This window comes from Glycine max, chromosome 2, assembly GCF_000004515.6.
Source record: "Glycine max cultivar Williams 82 chromosome 2, Glycine_max_v4.0, whole genome shotgun sequence".
Taxonomy (NCBI): Eukaryota; Viridiplantae; Streptophyta; class Magnoliopsida; order Fabales; family Fabaceae; genus Glycine; species Glycine max.
Genome location: NC_016089.4, coordinates 36,905,384 through 36,924,574, shown reverse-complemented (window position 1 = coordinate 36,924,574; position 19,191 = coordinate 36,905,384). Strand labels below are relative to the sequence as shown.

Sequence of the window (19,191 nt, the reverse complement as noted above, 5' to 3'; positions counted from 1 at the left end):
GAAGAAATAGGTAACAAACCTACGCACTATCATTTTGAATTCTTCTGTAAAGCTTTATGTAAATTTCAAAATGCTCTCAAAACACCTTGAACATCTTGAGGGAAAATTCTAAGAGCTTAAATTATATATTTGTCTATGAGAAAATTAAGAAATAGTCAGTGAGCCAAACAAACAACAAATCTTCTTATTTGTTTTAGAGCCAGTAGTGGCTTGGTAGGACAAAGAATACCAGATTGTTCAAGCTTGATGATAAGCTTGAGTTGTAAGAGCTAGAAGTGACAGTGACAAATACTTGTAACTTTGAGAAATTAGTGGAACTTAGTGGTTTACAAGGAACTAGAAAAAGTCTTAGTGGTTGAGACAACAATATAATTTTTTGTGTCTTATTAGTTTCTTTCTCTTTTTGTGTTAAGACTGACCTAGGGTTCGAATTTGATTTTGTTTTTGAAAATACGTTGTTTAAATATATTTGCCATCGTCTAATTTAGTCTTTTGTAAAATATGATACTTGTCTTTCAAAGTTATCGCAAATGATAGCTTTGTGTTTTCAAAAAAAGGTTTAGAAAATCTAAATCACAATTCAATTCCCTTATTGTGATATTTTCCTTTACAAATTGTAAACATAATACTTATGGAGAATATGGCCATCCATTTAACCTTGACTATCATTTTTCCGCCATCATATAAAATTATATTTAAGTAAAAGCACAATTAAGATCGATGTAACAACAAGTTAATTACACCCTCGCAATAAAGTGGTTTCAACGTCAAATTCCTAACTGAAAAAAAAAGACACTTTCTCATTAGTTCCCCAAAACATCAATCCTTGCTCTTAAAAAGCCAATATAAATTTCACTTATGAACCTTTCAATATTGAACCTTCTACAAATCTTCCAACTACCTTTTATAGTAAGTATTGAATTAAAATTAAATATATTTAATGTATTGGGAATATAAAACACATTTAAAACTTACCATAAAGGTAGTAGGAGGATTTAGAATTATTCAATCTCCAAATGTAAATTTTGGCATAACAAGCCACGAGAAAAAAAAAGTTGGAAGTGCAAGTCCCTTGGCAAATTGGCACATAAAAATCAAGTATGATGGACGTAATTTATTCCTATCAAAAAAACAATTCGTACAATTATGTATCAATTGATTTTCTCCTCTAGTCGCCTAACAGCAAAGCTTATAAGGAGTGGAGGGGGGCCATGAGCCCGCCAAACTTTTTGTAATTTCTTGTATACTATCAATGTCCTTGTGTTAGTGTTATCATAAGAAGACTCACACAATAATTGCTGAATCCACATCCCTGGTTTTAATTATGACATATTAGCAATGTAAATTGTAAGGATGATAGTGTAAGCATGAAGATATCGTCAAGCTAAGGAAGCCTTTTTTATGTTGTTGATGATGAGTTGTAACTTTTAAACACTAGTCTTTGATTAGGATGATTGTTATTGCTTTAATACTTGATTGTGTGTGAAGTCATGCATACGTGCATCCTAGACTAGGATATGCAATTCAATGTGCTTATTTTGATTGACATATCATTGATCCATGTTGGTAAACCCATCAGAATTGAAACTCTCATAACTTAGTTTTTAAATCTCTAAGTTTCAATTCTTCATCAAGATAATTAACTATATGTTGATATAATCAACTATGTCAAGCCTTTGTATCTCAGAATTGACATTAGCTCACATTCAAATGACTATCATTAGTGCATAATCGATTATTTTAGTTTGAAGGTTATTCCCCTATCGCAAACAATTGATTATATTTTGATATAATCGACTATATTTTCTTTAGAAAACCTAGGTGATGCGAAAAACAATTTAGTTTACTATCTCTAAGGGACAATCAACTATTTTTGTTCTAAGGCTATAAAATGTGTTTTTTGAAGGAGCTCGTGTGTGACACCTATTCTCTCATATTTTCACTCTATTTTTCATTGAGAGATGTTGGAATAACCGGGAATCTAGAAAGGGGGGTTGAATAGATTCTTTTCAAAACTTTTACCTAATCATTATTTGGATTCAATTAAGACATGCACCCGTTAATGTAATCAGGATTTTCTCAAAAACATTGTTAAGAAAGATTATCAAACAACGAAAATAATGAATACAAAAACATATAAAAAATAGAGTTTTATGGCCCTTTCACATTAATTTCATTACCAATATTGATTCACAAAAATAATGTTTAGAGAAAGAGAGAATCACACACAAAATTTATATTGGTTTTGTCCTGAAGAAGACCTACATGTAGATTTTCTAAGACCCCTTAGAACTTCCATTAATAGAGAACGAAGTACAAACACTATGCACATGCAATTCCCTAATATTCTACTCTTCCCTTGAACCTTACAAGAGAAGGATCAAGATTTGAAACCCTATCAACTCACATAAACCCTTGGTAACCTTAACCAAGATTAGAATCTAGAAAGAAATCAAAATTAGATTGAATATACCTTGATGTGTTGATCACAGCATCTTCAAGCTTTTCCTTTGATTATCAACTCATGATCAAGAATGAATGAATGAATCCTGATTAACTTGAATATCTTGAAAAATCCAAACTAATTCCCTTAGATGACTCTATGAATGTTTTTTCTAAAAGATAAGATTGAATCAAGAGTCACTAATTAGAAAGAAGAAGTGAGGGTATTTATAATTTTAATAGCTAAAACTAATTTAATTGATTATTGTCAGACCCTAATTTCATCTGGGGGGCTATCATTCGTTGACATTTTGATTCTTACTAGCCGAATTGAGATACTCGACACTAATTGTTGCGCAAGACGAAAGCTTATTCAATATTTCAGTAAAGAATACGAAAATACCCCAAAAGGAGGGCAAAAGGATCATTTTAAGCTTTTTTCTAACCCCTGGCTCGCCTAGGATAGCCTCTGGCTCGCCTGGGCCCCCAAATAGCTTAGGGGTGAAGTGACCAGCTCGCCTGGGCGAGCAAGGTTACTTCACCTTTCAAAAGTTTAAAATCAACTCAATGCACAACTCTCTTGCTTTTAAAGAACTACCTAGGTCTGAGTTCCTCATCGCACTTGAGGATACGTAGGAGCAAGGGCAACGCTCTTGTCGACCCCAAAAAGATAAAAAAAAATATAAAAAAGGAAAAATAAATAAATATAGAAGTCACGATTTTGCACACTCGATTAAAGGCTACCATCCCTTGTGACGGACACGTAGGGTGCTAATACCTTCCCCGCGCGTAAACAACTCTTGAACCCTTATTCTTAAAATTCACAGACCTTTTTTTTGTTTTTCTAACATTTCCCTCAAATAAACGTTGGTTACGACTCCCGCGCGTTCTTTTTTTTTAAGATGCACCCTTGAGCAACTAGTTAATCAAATCGAAGAGGAAGAAGATGAGGATTAGGGATTGCCTCTTGATTTGTTGAGAATAGTGGAGTGGGAAGAAAGAGAGATAAAATTGCATCAAGAGGAAATAGAGGTTTTTAACTTGGGCTCTAGTGAAGAGAAAAAAGAGGTCAAGGTTGGCACTTATGTGTCAGCTGACGCTCGAGAAGAGTTGGAGGCCCTATTACGAGACTACCAAGACATTTTCGCTTGGTCTTATTAGGATATGCCTAGTTTGAACTCAGAAATTGTGCAACACAGGTTACCATTGAATCCCAAATGCTCCCCGGTGAAATAGAAATTAAGAATGAAGCCTGAGATGTCCCTGAAGATAAAAGAAGTGGTGAAGAAACAATTTGATGCGGGTTTTTTAGCCGTTGCCTGGTATCCAGAGTGGGTTGCCAATATTGTGCCAATCCCGAAAAAGGATGGAAAGTGTGAATGCGTGTGGACTATCGAGACCTAAATCGAGCCATTCCAAAGCATAATTTTCCTTTACTACACATTGACGTTCTAGTGGATAATACATCCCATTTTTGCCTTATTCTCTTTCATGGATGGGTTTTCAGGGTATAATCATATAAAGATGGCACCAGAGGACATGGAGAAGACGACTTTCATTAGTCTGTGGGGAACCTTCTTTTATAAGGTGAGGTCGTTTGGGCTGAAAAATGTTGGGGCAACATATCAGCGGGCCATGGTGTCATTGTTCCATGACATGATGCATAATGAGATTGAGGTCTACGTAGATGACATGATTGCAAAATCGAAAATGGAGGAGGAGCACTTAGTCAATTTACGGAATTTGTTCGAGTAACTACATAAATATAAGTTGAGATTGAATCCCACGAAGTGCAAGTTTGGGGTCAAATCTAGGAAGCTTCTCAATTTTGTTGTTAGCCATAGAGGAATAGAGGTGGATCCAAATAAGGTGAAAGAAATCCTCGAGATGCCCGAGCCACGTACATAGAAACAAATCCATGGGTTCTTGGGAAGGTTTAATTACATCACTAGGTTCATATCACAGTTAACTGCCACTTGTGAGCCACTTATCAAGTTGTTGCATAAGAATCAGTCTGTTAAGTGGGACGATGATTGTCAGGTAGCATTTGAGAGAATTAAACAGTGTTTGATGAATCCTTTTGTGATCATACCACCGGTGCCTATAAGACCTCTTATTATGTATATGATAGTGTTAGATGAGTCGATGGGGTGTGTACTGGGGCAACACGATGAATCGGGGAGAAAAGAATGAGCCATTTATTACTTGAGCAAGAAATTCACAGCGTGCGAGATGAACTACTCATTACTAGAAATGACATGTTGTGCCTTGCCATGGGCAACACACCGTTTGAGGCAGTATATGTTGAATTACACTACTTGGTTGGTGTCCAAAATGGATCCAATCAAGTACATCTTTGAAAAGCCCGCTCTTACTAGGAGAATAGCTCGATGGCATGTTTTGTTGTCGAAGTTTGATATTGTTTATGTCACTCAGAAGGCAGTAAAAGGGAGCACTTTGGTAGATTATCTGGCTTAACAGCATATAAATGATTACCAGTTTATGCATCCTGAATTTCCTGACGAGGATATCATGGCCCTATTTGAGGAAGAGGGTAAGGATGAAGACAAAGAGAAGAGGATTGTATCGTTTGATGGCGCGTCTAATGTATTGGGTCATGGAATTGGGGCAATGCTAGTTTCACTAGATAAATAATGTTTGCCTTTCACGGCTAGATTGTGTTTTGATTGTACAAATAATATGGCAGAGTATGAAGCATGCGCCCTGGGAATCCGAGCAGCAATCGACTTTAGGGTTAAGTTGCTCAAAGTGTATGGGGATTCAGCGTTGGTAATTCGCCAGTTGAAAGGTGAATGGGAAACCAAAGACCATAAGATGATACCTTATCAGACTTACATCAAGGAATTGATGAAGCTCTTCGATGATATATCATTTCATCATATTCCTAGAGAGGAAAACCAAATGGCTGATGATCTTGCCACTCTATCATCCATGTTCAAAATAAGCCCTCACGAAGATTTGCAGTGCATAGAAATCAATGTCACATTAAGCCAGCACATTGTTGTTTGATAAAAGAAGAGAAGGATGGTAAGCCTTGGTATTTCGATATCAAATGATACAATAAGGACAAGGAGTACTCGCCTGGCTAGTTTCCTTCTAAATGGAGATGTCCTATATAAAAGAAACCATGATATGGTATTGCTCCGGTGTGTGAATATAGACGAGGCTAAGTAGATACTAATGGAGGAGCATGAAGGATCCTTTGGTACCCATGCTTTTGGGCATGCCATGGCCAGAAAGATTCTGAGAGTTGGGTATTACTGGATCACAATGGAGAATGATTGTTGTGTTCACGTGAGGAAATGCCATAAGTGTCAAGCTTTTGCAGGTAATGTTAATGCTCCACCTAAACCGTTGAATTCTTGTTGGCACCATGGTCGTTCTCAATATGGGGCATAGATGTGATTGGGGCTATCGAGCCCATTGGATGCATATGCCAAAAGCATTCTAATGGCTTCTAATCTTGCAACAGGAGCATATGTTTCTTCATAGTCTATTCCTTCTTCTTGATTATACCCTTTTGCTAATAACCTGGCTTTATTTCTAATAATTATACCTTGTTCATCTAATTTATTTCTAAAAACCCATTTTGTTCCTATGACAGGATAATTTTCAGGTTTTTCTACCAATTTCCACACATTGTTTCTTTCAAATTGGTTCAGTTCTTCTTGCATGGCAATGATCCAGTTATCATCTACTATGGCTTCTTTTATATTTTTAGGTTCAATCATAGATACAAAAGCCATATTATTGCATAAATCTTTAAGAGAATGTCTAGTTGTTACCCCTTTTGAGATATCACCAATAATGTTGTCGAGGGGATGATCTCTTGAAGCTTTACATTCTCTTGGAAGTTCATCATTGGATTTGACTTCTTCTGGAGGATCTTCATTGTTTCCTTTATCATTTCCTTTGGAATCTTGTTCATGAATATTCATATGTTCTAAAGAATCTGCAATATCATCTAGCATATTCTTTCTTGACAAGATAGCATTAGATTCATCAAAGGTAACATGAATGGATTCCTCGATATTCATAGTTCTTTTATTATATATCCTATATGCTTTGCTTTATAATGAATATCCAAGAAAAATACCTTCATCAGATTTTGCATCGAATTTTCCTAGATTATCTTTACCATTATTAAGCACAAAGCATTTGCAACCAAAAACATGTAGATGAGAAATATTAGGTTTTCTACCATTATATAACTCATATGGGGTTTTCTTTAAAATGGGTCTTATTAAGGCCCTATTCATGATGTAACATGCAGTATTGACAGCTTCAGCCCAAAGATACTTTGGAAGAGAAGTATCATTTAATAAAGTTCTTGCAATTTCTTCCAATGACCTATTTTTCCTCTCAACAACTCCATTTTGTTGAGGGGTTCTAGGTGCAGAAAAATTGTGTTCAATACCATGTTCATCACAGAATAATTCAAAATCTTTATTTTCAAATTCACCCCCATGATCACTTCTAATGGATGCAATCTTAAGATTTTTCTTGTTTTGTATGACTTTAGCAAATTTTCTAAATGCTTGGAATGAATCACTTTTATGTGTAATAAATAATGTCCAAGTATATCTAGAGAAATCATCAACTATAACTAGAGCATAGTAATTTCCTCCAAAACTCATGGTTCTAGATGGACCAAATAAATCCATATGCAATAACTGTAAGGGTTGAGTGGTTGAAACAACATTTTTAGGTTTGAATGAGACTCTTGTTTGTTTTCCCTTTTGACATGCATCGCATAGTTTATCTTTTTCAAATTTCAATTTTGGCAAACCAACTACTAAATCTTTTGAAATTAATTTATTTAAGTGATCCATGTTTATGTGAGCAATTCTTTTATGCCATAACCATGGATCATCATCTTTACTAAGAAAGCAATGATTGTTTTCTTGTTTTATGCTTAAGTCTATCATGTAAACATTATTGACTCTATGTCCTACATGCTTTATATTAATGTCATGCTTATGTTCTGTAAGACATTTCTGAGAATCAAATGATACTAGATAGCCTTTGTCGCATAATTGACTAACGCTAAGCAGGCTGTGCTTAAGTCCTTCAACAGGTAGAACATTTTCAATGGAGTTTGAAGAATTTGTACCTATTTTACCCACTCCAAGAATTCTACCTTTGTTGTTGTCACCATATGTTACATGCCCGCTTTTCTTTGGAGAGATATGTGTAAAATTTGATGCATCTCCAGTCATATGTTTTGAGCATCCGCTATCTATGTACCACTTCTTTCTCAAAGATACCTGCATAATCAAGTTTTTGACTTAGGTACCAAAATTTTATTGGGTCCTTGCATGTTAGTATAAACTGAGGATCCTTTTGGGACCCATATCATTTTAATGTTACTGTAATTTTTCTTGAAGTAGCAAGTTGATATGCCATGTCCTCTTCTTCCACAGTAAAAACAAGTGATAGAATTAGAATTACATTTTTGTGTGGAAGTGGAAAATTTTTTATGAAACTTTTGTTGTTTTTCAGATTTATACCCTAGTCCATTTTTATTGGACACATATCTTTGTTTACTTAAAATAACATCTAAATTATTTTTACTATAAGAAAATTTTGCAAGTGAATTTTTCAACTCTTTAATTTCTTTTACATATTTATCACAACAACTACAAGAATCTGATATTTTCTTGTCAGAAATAGTGGAGGTATTAATTTTTTCATTTGTTTTAGAAATTGAGACTTCATTTCTAAGAAGATCTAATTCTTTGTTTAACTTTGAAATTTCATTTTCTAAATTTGAAATTGTTTTCTTTGAAGATGAAACTAATTTTGCAAGTTTAATTTACTCTTTATGCAGATCAGCAAATGCTTCTTGCAATTCATCAAAAGAAATAGATAAGTTATTTGAAGACGTTACCTCTTCATCGCTTTCATAACTTTTAGCCATAAGGCAGAGATTTATCTCTTCATTTTCTGAATCTTCAGAAGATTCCATATCATTTTCATCCCATGTAATGTATGCTTTCTTCAGTTTCTTTTCACTATGATTTTTCTTTTCAGATTTCTCCATCTTTTTCTTGAATATGGGACAATCAACCCTCAGATGTCCAGGTTGATTACATTCAAAGCATTTTAAAGTAGAGGATGAAGTTTCTGTCATTCTCTTTGATTTAAAATTGGGTCGCCTCTGATTTCCTCTTACTTTAAGAAATTTGTTGAACCTTTTTACAAAAAGACTTAGATCATCATCATCATCTGGATCATTATCCTGATCACTTTCTTCTTGAATTGAGGATGATGCTTTAAGAGCAATTCCTTTCTTTTTCTTGTCATTTTCTTCATGTTGGTGTAATCTCAATAGTTCCATCTCGTGTTCCTGCAACTTTCCAAATAAAGTGGCAAGGGACATGTTAGACAAATCTCTTGATTCAGTAATGGCCGTTACTTTGGGTTGTCATTCTCTACTTAAACATCTTAACACCTTGTTTATGAGATCCTCATTTTGAAATTCTTTACCTAAGGCTGCTAGATGATTTACTATATGTGTAAATCTCTTTTGCATGCTTTGAATATTTTCATTTGCATTCATTCTAAATAATTCATACTCATGAGTTAGTGCATTTATCCTAGATCTTTTAACATCTGTAGTTCCTTCATGTGTTAATCGAAGAGTGTCCCACATTTCCTTAGCACTCTTACAATTTGAAACCCTGAAATATTCATCTATTCCCAGGGCAGATGTTATTATGTTTTTGGCTTTTAAGTTGTATTGTACTCGTTTTCTATCCTCTTCAGACCATCTATCTCTAGGTTTTTCTATAGTTATGCTTTCACTTGATGAACTACCATCTATTGTAACTCTTTCTACTGTGGTGGGTATATAAGGCCCTATTTCTATGGCTTCCCAGATATTTAGATCTATTGCCTCAATAAAAATTTGCATTCGGGTTTTCCAGTAGTGGTAACCCTCTCCATTAAAGATTGGAGGTCTATTGATAGAATTCCCTTCTGGAAATAAGGAATTTGCTGAGGCCATCTTTTTCTTGAAGCTTCTAAACTTTATACAAGAATGAAGCTCTGATACCACTTGTTAGACAAGTGGCCTCAGATATCTTAAGAAGGGGGGGTTGAATTAAGATATTCCAAACTACTTCCCCAATTAAAAATCTATTTCACTTTTTATTCAAGTTATAAATTCCCTTAATAATGAACTTCTTAAATATTGATTCAAATAAAACAATTTGAATATGAATATAAAGCAATAATAAACAAAGGAGATTAAGGGAAGAGAAAGTGCAAACACAGATTTATACTGGTTCGGCTACACCCTTGTGCCTACGTCCAGTCCCCAAGCAACCCGCTTGAGAGTTCCACTATCTTGTAAATTCCTTTTACAAGTTCTAAACACACAAGGACAATCCTTCCTTAGTGTTTAGAATTCCTTTACAACAAGAGACCCACGACCTCTTAATCCCTTAGAGAATGAGGAGAAGAAGAAGAATGAATCTCTCTAGAAAGAGATAGATTTTACAGATTGAGCACTCAAATAATTCCTTAATGAATTGCAATTGAATTGGCCAAGGAATTCTTAAGAGGATAAAATGATTTTGCTCTTTGAGAGGATAAACACTTGTTGTTCTGAAAAACTCTGAGCAAATTCGTGTTATAAGTCACATATATATAGACCATTGGTAGTCATGAATAAAGCCTTTGAAAAATTGTGACTCTTAGAAATATTTTTCTGAAAATCCTGTCTGGTAATCGATTACAGGAATTGTGTAATCGATTACAGCTTTTAAAATTTGAATTAAAACGTTTATTAACTGTTGGTAATCGATTACCAAAATTGTGTAATCGATTACACAGTCTAAAATTTCGAATTCAAATTTTAGTAGCTGTTATAAAACATATTTGGCCACTGGTAATCGATTACATCCTCTGGTAATCGATTACCAGAGAGTAAATTCTTTGAAAAACACTTTTTAATTTAAATTACTTGGCCAAACCTTTGCTAATTCAATTAGGAATTCCCTTCCTAATATACTAGTGATCATCTTGATGTTGTGACTTGTAATCTTGAAGTATTGTCTTGAATTTAATCTTGAAAAGCCCATTTGCATCAATTGCATCATATCATTATGATCATCATCAAAACACCAAAGGCAATTGCATCTACACATTTCACTCTAATGTTTAAAAATTCACACAAGTTTTAGTACAAAATAAAATAAAAATAAAATAAAAAGATATGAATCCTTATTATGTTTTAAAAAGACACGCGAGGGAGGGTTACTTTGTTTAAAAATCACAGAAATTGATATTGGCCCAACCTTACTGCTATTGGCCCGTATAATAATAAGAAAAATACCATTTCACCCTTTCCTCTTCCCTTCACTTTCTTCTAACCTAGATTTGAATTGTGCAACCATCATCACTATTGACCACCTTGCCTCATGTGACTGTCCTACCCCGTCTCCTCCACGCTGCACACCACCACCACTCACCAAATACCAAAAGCATTGTGCACACCCCTACATTGGCTATATTTGCACCTAACCTCCTCACCACATCACCACCTCACCATGCACACGCTATCCCGCCTAGATCTAAACCCAACAACCCTAGTCATATCTGAACCCAACCACCCCTACACGTCCAAACACCACCGCGGTCAATGAGTTAAAGGTGACGACAATTGCAGTGCTTCTCCTTTTTTATGATGGAAGAAGGTTGTGGATATCATAGGATTCCCCCACACAGTGACGTGCCAACGTCGAGGTGAAGCGGAGGACAAAGGTGCTGTTTGGGTTGGGTGTCGCAAAGGTGGTCAACAAAATTATGATTCCATTTTAATTTTCAATAAAATAGAATTGTGTTTCCGTTTCATTGTGGGGGTGTGAAAAAAACTGAACAACGAAAGTGTAATTTCATTGCAAGTGTACAACAGAATCATACTTATGTTGTGCAATTTTTTTTTGCACCCCCACTTGTACAACAAAAGAATGATTTTATCGTACATTGGACAACCGAATCATAGTTCATTGTGTAATTTGTTTTTGTCCCCACTTATACAACGAAAGTATGATTCTTTTGTACAATGTGGGAAAGGGTCGTTTTGGAAATTTAAAAATGTGAGTGGGGCTAATAACAATGCTATTGGGGCCAATAGCAACAACCCCTAAAAATCACATGAGCCCAATTTGTCTAAGACCCACAAGCCCAAACATCAAACATCAGTCATCTCCTCCCACAGGAACCCTAAATCTGAAACTACCTTGACTCCCTGCCACGGCTGAGAAAATAGCGACGCGGATACACACTCGTCTTCACGATCCAGCGATTCTACTCTCCGATGAGTCTTTGCAGGGTGAAGAATCGCGAGTCCAGCCGCCGGTGAAGAATCACGCGATTCGTCTGGAAATCGCGATTCATCCCTGATACAGAGATTCAAGCACGATTCAGGAACAAAAACGAGACAACCTCCGATTCGTATCGGTAGCAGCTGGAATCGTATCGAATCCTGTGATACGTATCGTGAATTGTACAATACTAACTATCATGATTTAGGCTAGTGCTGGAGCTTATTTGACTAGGTTATATAATGTTGTTAAATAGCTGCCAAGTGCTACTGCATTGCCGAATTTCTTGAATTCGCAATCACCACTTCGTCAACTATTGCGGTCGCTATGGGTGTCGTGGGTACAGAAAGCGTCCTGCATCCTCTTCTCATCTTTGGCGAGTCTCCAGCCAATTGAACTTTTGAGCTAATATCTCAATATTTACCTATTTTATTTTCATTTGCATACAACTTAATTCGTTGTACATATATAATTGATATATATCATGTTTGATGTTTCAAGTTTTCAACTGCTATGGGACTTTTGCTATTTGTCCGTGACGCTATCCGCTATATGATATGGCAGATCATTGGCTTTCCGCCACTTTCTGCAATCCGCAGTTGATAATACTGGGTTATATGCATGTATTTACAAGTCGAAGCTCATTTTTCTTTGTTTGATGTTTGTTTCCTGGCTGCAATCATGATTATGTTCTATGTATATCTTCAGTTGTATATTTTGGATTTGAGAACCTTTTGTTTTGTTGGAAAGCCAACACACAAAACATTAAATCATAATGCCGATGTGTTTTTTTTTTTTTTACATATAGAATTTGGATATTACTACATATAAGAACAGAAAATAAATAAATACAAAAAAAATTCAGTTTCTGTATACTGTACATGAATTTGTCTGTGAATATCTTTCAGTGTAGGTATCCTTCTTCTCATGAGCAGTGATGCTGCCAAGACATGTTCAAACTATTGGTAGTCTCCTTGAGAGAGTTATGCAAGTTCATGTTGTGCAGCTCGGAGGTATAAATACACATGTCGACTTGTAATGAGCTGCCAAGAAAGCTCAACAAGTCTGAGAGGAAACCACCTGTGACAAGTTTTAATGATCTTAAGCGTCAAGCTAGACTGAAGAAAAAGGAGAGGCAAAAGGTACATGAGAATACATTACAACCTCCTGAAAATGGTTTATTGGTTGATCATTTAATTCCTATTGCTCATGAAGTATATGCTGCCAGATGTGAACTAATATCTAGTGTTTCAACACTTGTCAACTACACTGCTATTTATACATGCAGGTCACACCATAACTCCAGTATTCTTCATTGTGGTTGTTCAAGCTTTTAGCATGTTGCCTGTAGATCTTCTATTCAACTATGATATCTGATTCAGATCTGACTTTCTATCAAAAGTCTTTTCTTTCTATTTGTTATCTTGTATTTTTGGAATGAACTTGTACTTTTAACTTGTCAAGTAAGTGATTGAATATGATTTTTCATTGTGGGTTTTAAATGGTTTCTTAATGCAAAAACTGAACAGGATCTATTTGAAATGAATAATGTAAACATGTCTCGTAACTTGGGCTTTTCTTTATATGCATAATTTTTTAAGCTTTGGATGCTTTGCAGCTTATGTGGAGAAGTTCATGTTGGTCATGCACCACATAAAATTAGAACATGCGATGTTAGAGGAAGCCCATCAAGCAAAGAACATAGTTGGGCCAAAGTTGGTGTTGAACATGTTCTGCCACTTGTAGATTCATTTCATCTGTATGATAGAATAGGGAGGGCTGTTTCACACAATGAAATGCTTGAAGTGGACCGAATTCCAGCAATTGTTGAATTGTGTGTCCAAGCAGGTATTAATATACCTGAGTACCCTACCAGGAGAAGGTCCTTCCCCTGTTTACACTGTTGCTGGTAGGATTATTGATTTTGAGAAAAGATTTCCAAAAGAAATTTCTCTTGGCGAAGATATAGAAGCACATGGGTTTTGGTTAATGGATGTAAACACAAATTCTATGGCAATGCAATCTGACGATATCCAAGGTTTATGAAAACACACACATTCTTTCCTTTGTTAACTGTGCTGACTATGTGAATGCATTTGTGCAGCTACTGCTGTTCGAGGCATGAAAGCCTGGGAAAAAATGCGTGGAGGAGCTTCAAAACTTATGGGGAAGTATGCTGTCCAAACTTGTGGATATTATCCAGAGGTGCAAGTGGGACCCAAAGGTCATAGAGTACGAAATTGTCAAGCTTTCAAACACCAGATAAGGGATGGGCAACGTGCATGGTAGGGGGCAACAATTGATGATTTGGCACCTCCAGTATATGTCTATCACATCCGAGATGATCAACATAGGAAGCCTTTGGTAAATGAGTTGAAAAGGTACTATGGTATGCTGCCTGCAGTGGTTGAGCTATTTGCCCAGGCTGGGGCACCAGTTGATAAGAATTATGCTTCTATGATGAGGGAAGATGTCGTAATCCCTGAAATGGATGAGGAAAAGTTGGTTGTTTAAAGCAATGGTTTGATTGACTTCATATGCATGGAAGAGGCATTTGGGCAATGGAAGAGTCTAAATATGAAAAATTTAAGGTTTAATTTCTTTCAAATTATAACAGGTTGTATTTGTATATATGCTAAGATAGAGGACCTGTCTAATGTTGGTAATTAGACATATAATAGGATGAAACAAGAGCATTGGGCCACTAAACTATCTCATGTTCTATTGGCAATATAAGGTTGCAGTATTGATTATATGGAACAAATTTACTTTTGGCACTCACTGCATCATCACCTAATTTAGTTATAGATGAAAAAAGACTTGGATTTCTTGCTGGGATTCCTTTGAGAACAACTCTTCATCCCTCTACCGATCTCATTCATCACCTAATTTAGTTATAGTCTGATCTGCTTTTATGCAATATTTTGTATTGGTAGTATAATTTCCTGTTACTAAAACCAAAGAAAACTTTAGCCCACAAGGTTAATTTAGTATCTTCTGGAATACAAGAGGCAGAGGGATGGTCGACAATGCACTAGATAAGGTGGAAAAAGTGTTTTACTTGCCAAGCATATTAGGAAGAGGAAGAAAGTGTAAAAGGAACTTCAAAAATTGGCAACAGTAAAGTAGTTCCTGTGCTCGAGCTCTATCAGATTTTCAGAACAGGTATATCCTCTAGTGTTTTGAAATATCTTTTTCGTAGTTGCATGAATATATCTTGGTTGTGTTGACTGGATGATTGATATGCATTTGTTTCTGAATTGGTTTGCTGAAATTGCTATCACTCCAATATCAAAACACAACATTCATCAAGAAAGGAACTCTACTTAAAAAGACTCAACCCAAATGGAATTGTGTCATTGAGCCACCTTCAAATCCTCTCTGCCATTGAACCACAACACCATTGTGCCGCTTTCAAGCCTTCTAACCACAATAGAGACCATTTAGAGAATTCCATACTCTAAATGCTTCTCCTGTTCCTGCAGACGCTTTTCCTGTGACTCCTTTAACTCAATAAGTTTTGCGGTGTTGACATTTTTTTCCTTCATTACACTTTCTATGGCCGATAGATCGAAATTGTTAGAAGCGCTTGCATCTCCTTTTCCTTTGTTCTTCCTTTTTGCTGCTTTTTGTCCTATTGGACGAGACATTGATGCCATGTCATATTCTTCAACTTCAATGGGTGTCCCTAGGCTAGAAGATGGTAAGTAACCACTTGAGACAGAAACTTTAGATCTCTTTGAAGACTCTCCCATAAATTCTGCTTCGAATCTTGGTTCATCTTTCAACAACTAGGCATGTTCAATTTGAATTTTTTACCCTGTCTTGTGAGTATATCATATGTGCATCAGCCATGACGTCTTTCTCTAAACTCCTACTTCTCCTATGAGTAACTGCTTGTTTGTAGCAATTGCTAAACTTTTGAACTAGAGGGTTGATTCAATTCCATTGAGATTTCAATTGAGTGACCTCCTTTTCTGTAAACTCCCAGCGCTCTTCGTCGTTATTGTACGCTTCCTTGAATCTTGCCTATTATTGGGTTAATGATTGATCGACTCTTATAATTGAATCCTTTGAGACATTGAGTCACGAATAGATGAGAATTGTGTCCTCTTTCACTGAGAATGCTTTACGGTTCTTTTTCTAATTTGAATTTTCTTCTCTCTCATTTAGTCAAATACTTTCTAGATCGATTGGTGATTCCATTTCATTGTTTTAGAGGGTTCAACATTGGATGAAGAAGGCCTATACCTCATGTTGGAGTTGGCTGGGGGTGATGGATACGTACAATATTGTGGATTTTGAGAATTTTCACTGTTAGGAGATGATTGGTTTGGCATATAATAGTAGTGCCTCTGATAATTAAACTGATTGAGATTCATTTCAAATAGAATAAACAAGATTGAGAGGCTTGATAAGAGAAAAAAAAAAATTAACAGTTCAAAAATGAGTTGCAAAATGATAGGAATTGGACCCATATTTATACTGGTTATTATCATAACAGTAAAAAAAAAAATCCTGCATCACAACGGTCATAAGACATGACAATTCATAGTGTACATTTTTTTTTTCAGACTATCAACAGTCATATGTTGTAACGGTAAAAAAAAAAAAAAATTCAGCCTTCCCCACACTAGAGCCTTTCCCACACCAGAACCCATCCTTCTCACACCACACCAGAACCCATCCTTCTATTCTTTTCCTCTACTCAATCTCCCCTCACATTTCTCTTTTTTTCCTCTGCTCGATCTCCCGTCACACGTCTTCGTTGCGCCGGTCATCATGGACAAACGGTCAGTCATCGTGCCACCATCGCTCCATGCACCATCGTCGCAGCCCCTCCCTCACGCAATCACCATCGCAGCCCCTCCCTCATGCAACCACCATCGTTGCCCCTCAATCTGGGGAATCTGGTTTGTATTTTGAGATGTGATTGCTTTGTTGGTTTGTATTCAAGATATGCGGGTTATTCAATTTTGTTTGGTTAAAAATACAATTTTTTTTGTGAAATTTCAGAAAATAAATTTATTTGTGATTCCATTATGAGATGGGATTGTCTTTTGTTGTGAATCCAAATTAATGTTTTAATATTAAGCACCTATTTCTTATATAAGAAGCGCTTCTTATTCTGAAGGAATCCGTTTCGCCATGAAGACAGTCTCCAGTGGAAAGTTTCTTCAAGAAACTGTTTTTACAAATGAAGAAACCCAGAAAGAACCCTCCGTTGGAAATGACCTAATATCATTCAAGTAGAGTTGTGAAAAATTGTTAATTGAGTGAAGAACAATTTCTTTGCTTGAATCTTTTAATCGAAGAAGTCTTTTAATAAAGTACCCTACAATACAAACTATGGATGTGCTAGTTTGTGTTATCATTCTATTCATGATTTTGATTTATCTGGTGATCGGATTGTAATCAGAACAGGTTTTCACCACTTGATCCTTTGTTTCACTATCATATTGTACTTATACCTCAACAGGGAATGTATACTGCTTTCTTCATATTATTTTCCTTCAACAATTTATGCTAACCATAGTCTTTAATTTGGGGTCTTTTCGTTCAAAGGTTCTTATTTTCTATCAGTATTCCTTAATTTGCTGTTTTTTTCAACTGTATCTGTTTGTATAAAGATTTGGGTAGGATGGTGAATGAAATCCTGGCAATTTGTGCCAAATGATTTGACCATATCTCAACTTCTGTGTCCATTAAAATTCATCATATCTATCTTGTGAATCTTGTGAAGCCTGAAGATTCTTTGTTTCCTTTTGAGTAGGGTGTCTTGTTCATGCTATAATTTGGTTCTGGATTTATGCTTTTTCTTGTAGGTTGTGGCTGGGTTCTTCAGTGTTCCACTTCCAAATCCTTGTTCAGCTGGTGCATCAGAATATTCTTCGAGACTTCATAGAACAGTTGGGAGTTGGGTGCCTTGAACGATAGATTGTTGTTGCTTAATTAAAACAAATTGTATCATCTACATATATCCTACAGTCTTGTAATATATATTATCATCTCGACCTTAACACTTTGTTAATAATTATAACCATGTGTGTTTGTATTCCCAGTTAGAGACAACGAACACCAATTCAACATTTCCTTTCCTTTTCTTTGCCTTGAAAAGTGAAATTCTCCAACACCGTTGAAATGATTTCCAAACACACCCTATATTTTATTCTCTTAAATGTACTACCACACATTTCAATCAAATCCTAAATTGAAATATCATTTTGAAGTCCTATAGTCTTGTATTAATTTATCCTAATCATGTTATATATATAACCCAAAATAAAAAAGATTGACACTAGAAACAACTGTATAGTTGCCTTTTTAATAAACCAAAAAGTATCATTAAATTGGAAATTGAATACAAGAAATACATGTCCTTAATAAACCAAAAAAATATCATTAAATTGGAAATTGAATACAAGTAATACATGTCCACAACCAAAACATAGCAGAATGTTGCGACAATTAAAACATCAGCTTTTTATACACTCAGTCCTCCTACGAATGCTCCCTTCCACAAATTGCTAGTACCCCGGAGATTTACAAACAAAATATGTCATATGTTAAACCTTTTTTTTTCTAATTATATTTTCGGTTTAATAAATAGTTTTTTTAAATGCAAGCCTGGTATACAAACATCACTTTCGTGATAAATTCTGAAGCTATCATGGTCCTCCATGATTTAAGAAATATTATAGACTTAAAAATTATGATCACTTCATTTATCTTTTGAATAGAAAGTAATAAATATAAGTCCAACTAATAGTAGAAAATTTCTAACAAATTTCATGCAAGTGCACACATTTAGTCTAATACATTGATTTTCTGCAGGGTATGTTACCTTTCCTCACTCTTTTTTCTTATTGTTGTTGGGATTAGTTTAAACTTTTTGCATATCTTCTTGTCATGTTTTGGACTTCTGGAACAAGGGAAACAAAGGTGGTAGGAGAGGCTCAAAACCTAAAAGGGTGAATGATAGGAAAAAAACAAAGGTGATATTAATAAGAGGTTCCACGTGGAAACAAAATTAGAAAATTATGGCCATGTGTCAGAATTTTCGGTGGTGGCTTTTGCATGCTTTAGTGACGATCTGAGTTATCCACACATTTTGATCTTTGGCGGCACACGTGGCAAAAGCATGGCGTCACGATGCAATTTTTTGTTATTACTAATATTTTATTTTTGAAAAAAGATAATTTACTAAAATTATAATTAATATCACTATTAAAATTATTATTATAAAATTGTCTGCATTGTGATTTGTTGTTGAATAAGCGTATAAATTAATAATGTTTCTTTTTATACCTAAACTAATAATAATAATAATATTTTATTTTAACTTTTATTTAGATAATTATTTCTCTTAATAATAATAAGAATAATGATTTGGTAC

The 19,191-nt window shown here is 35.2% G+C and overlaps 1 long non-coding RNA gene across 3 annotated transcripts; it reads left to right on the top strand.

Annotated features, from left to right (window-relative positions):
* Window positions 1–11,644: 11,644 nt before the first annotated feature.
* On the top strand, window positions 11,645–17,815 carry LOC100799325 (uncharacterized). 3 transcript variants are annotated; one of them, XR_413235.4, is made up of 3 exons: window positions 11,680–12,937; window positions 13,084–14,960; window positions 17,621–17,815. It is a non-coding gene; the product is annotated as an uncharacterized lncRNA (long non-coding RNA). The 3 variants fall into 3 exon arrangements; XR_413234.4 differs by having other exon boundaries at window positions 11,683–12,937; window positions 13,414–14,960; XR_003264839.2 differs by having other exon boundaries at window positions 11,645–14,960.
* Window positions 17,816–19,191: the final 1,376 nt, after the last annotated feature.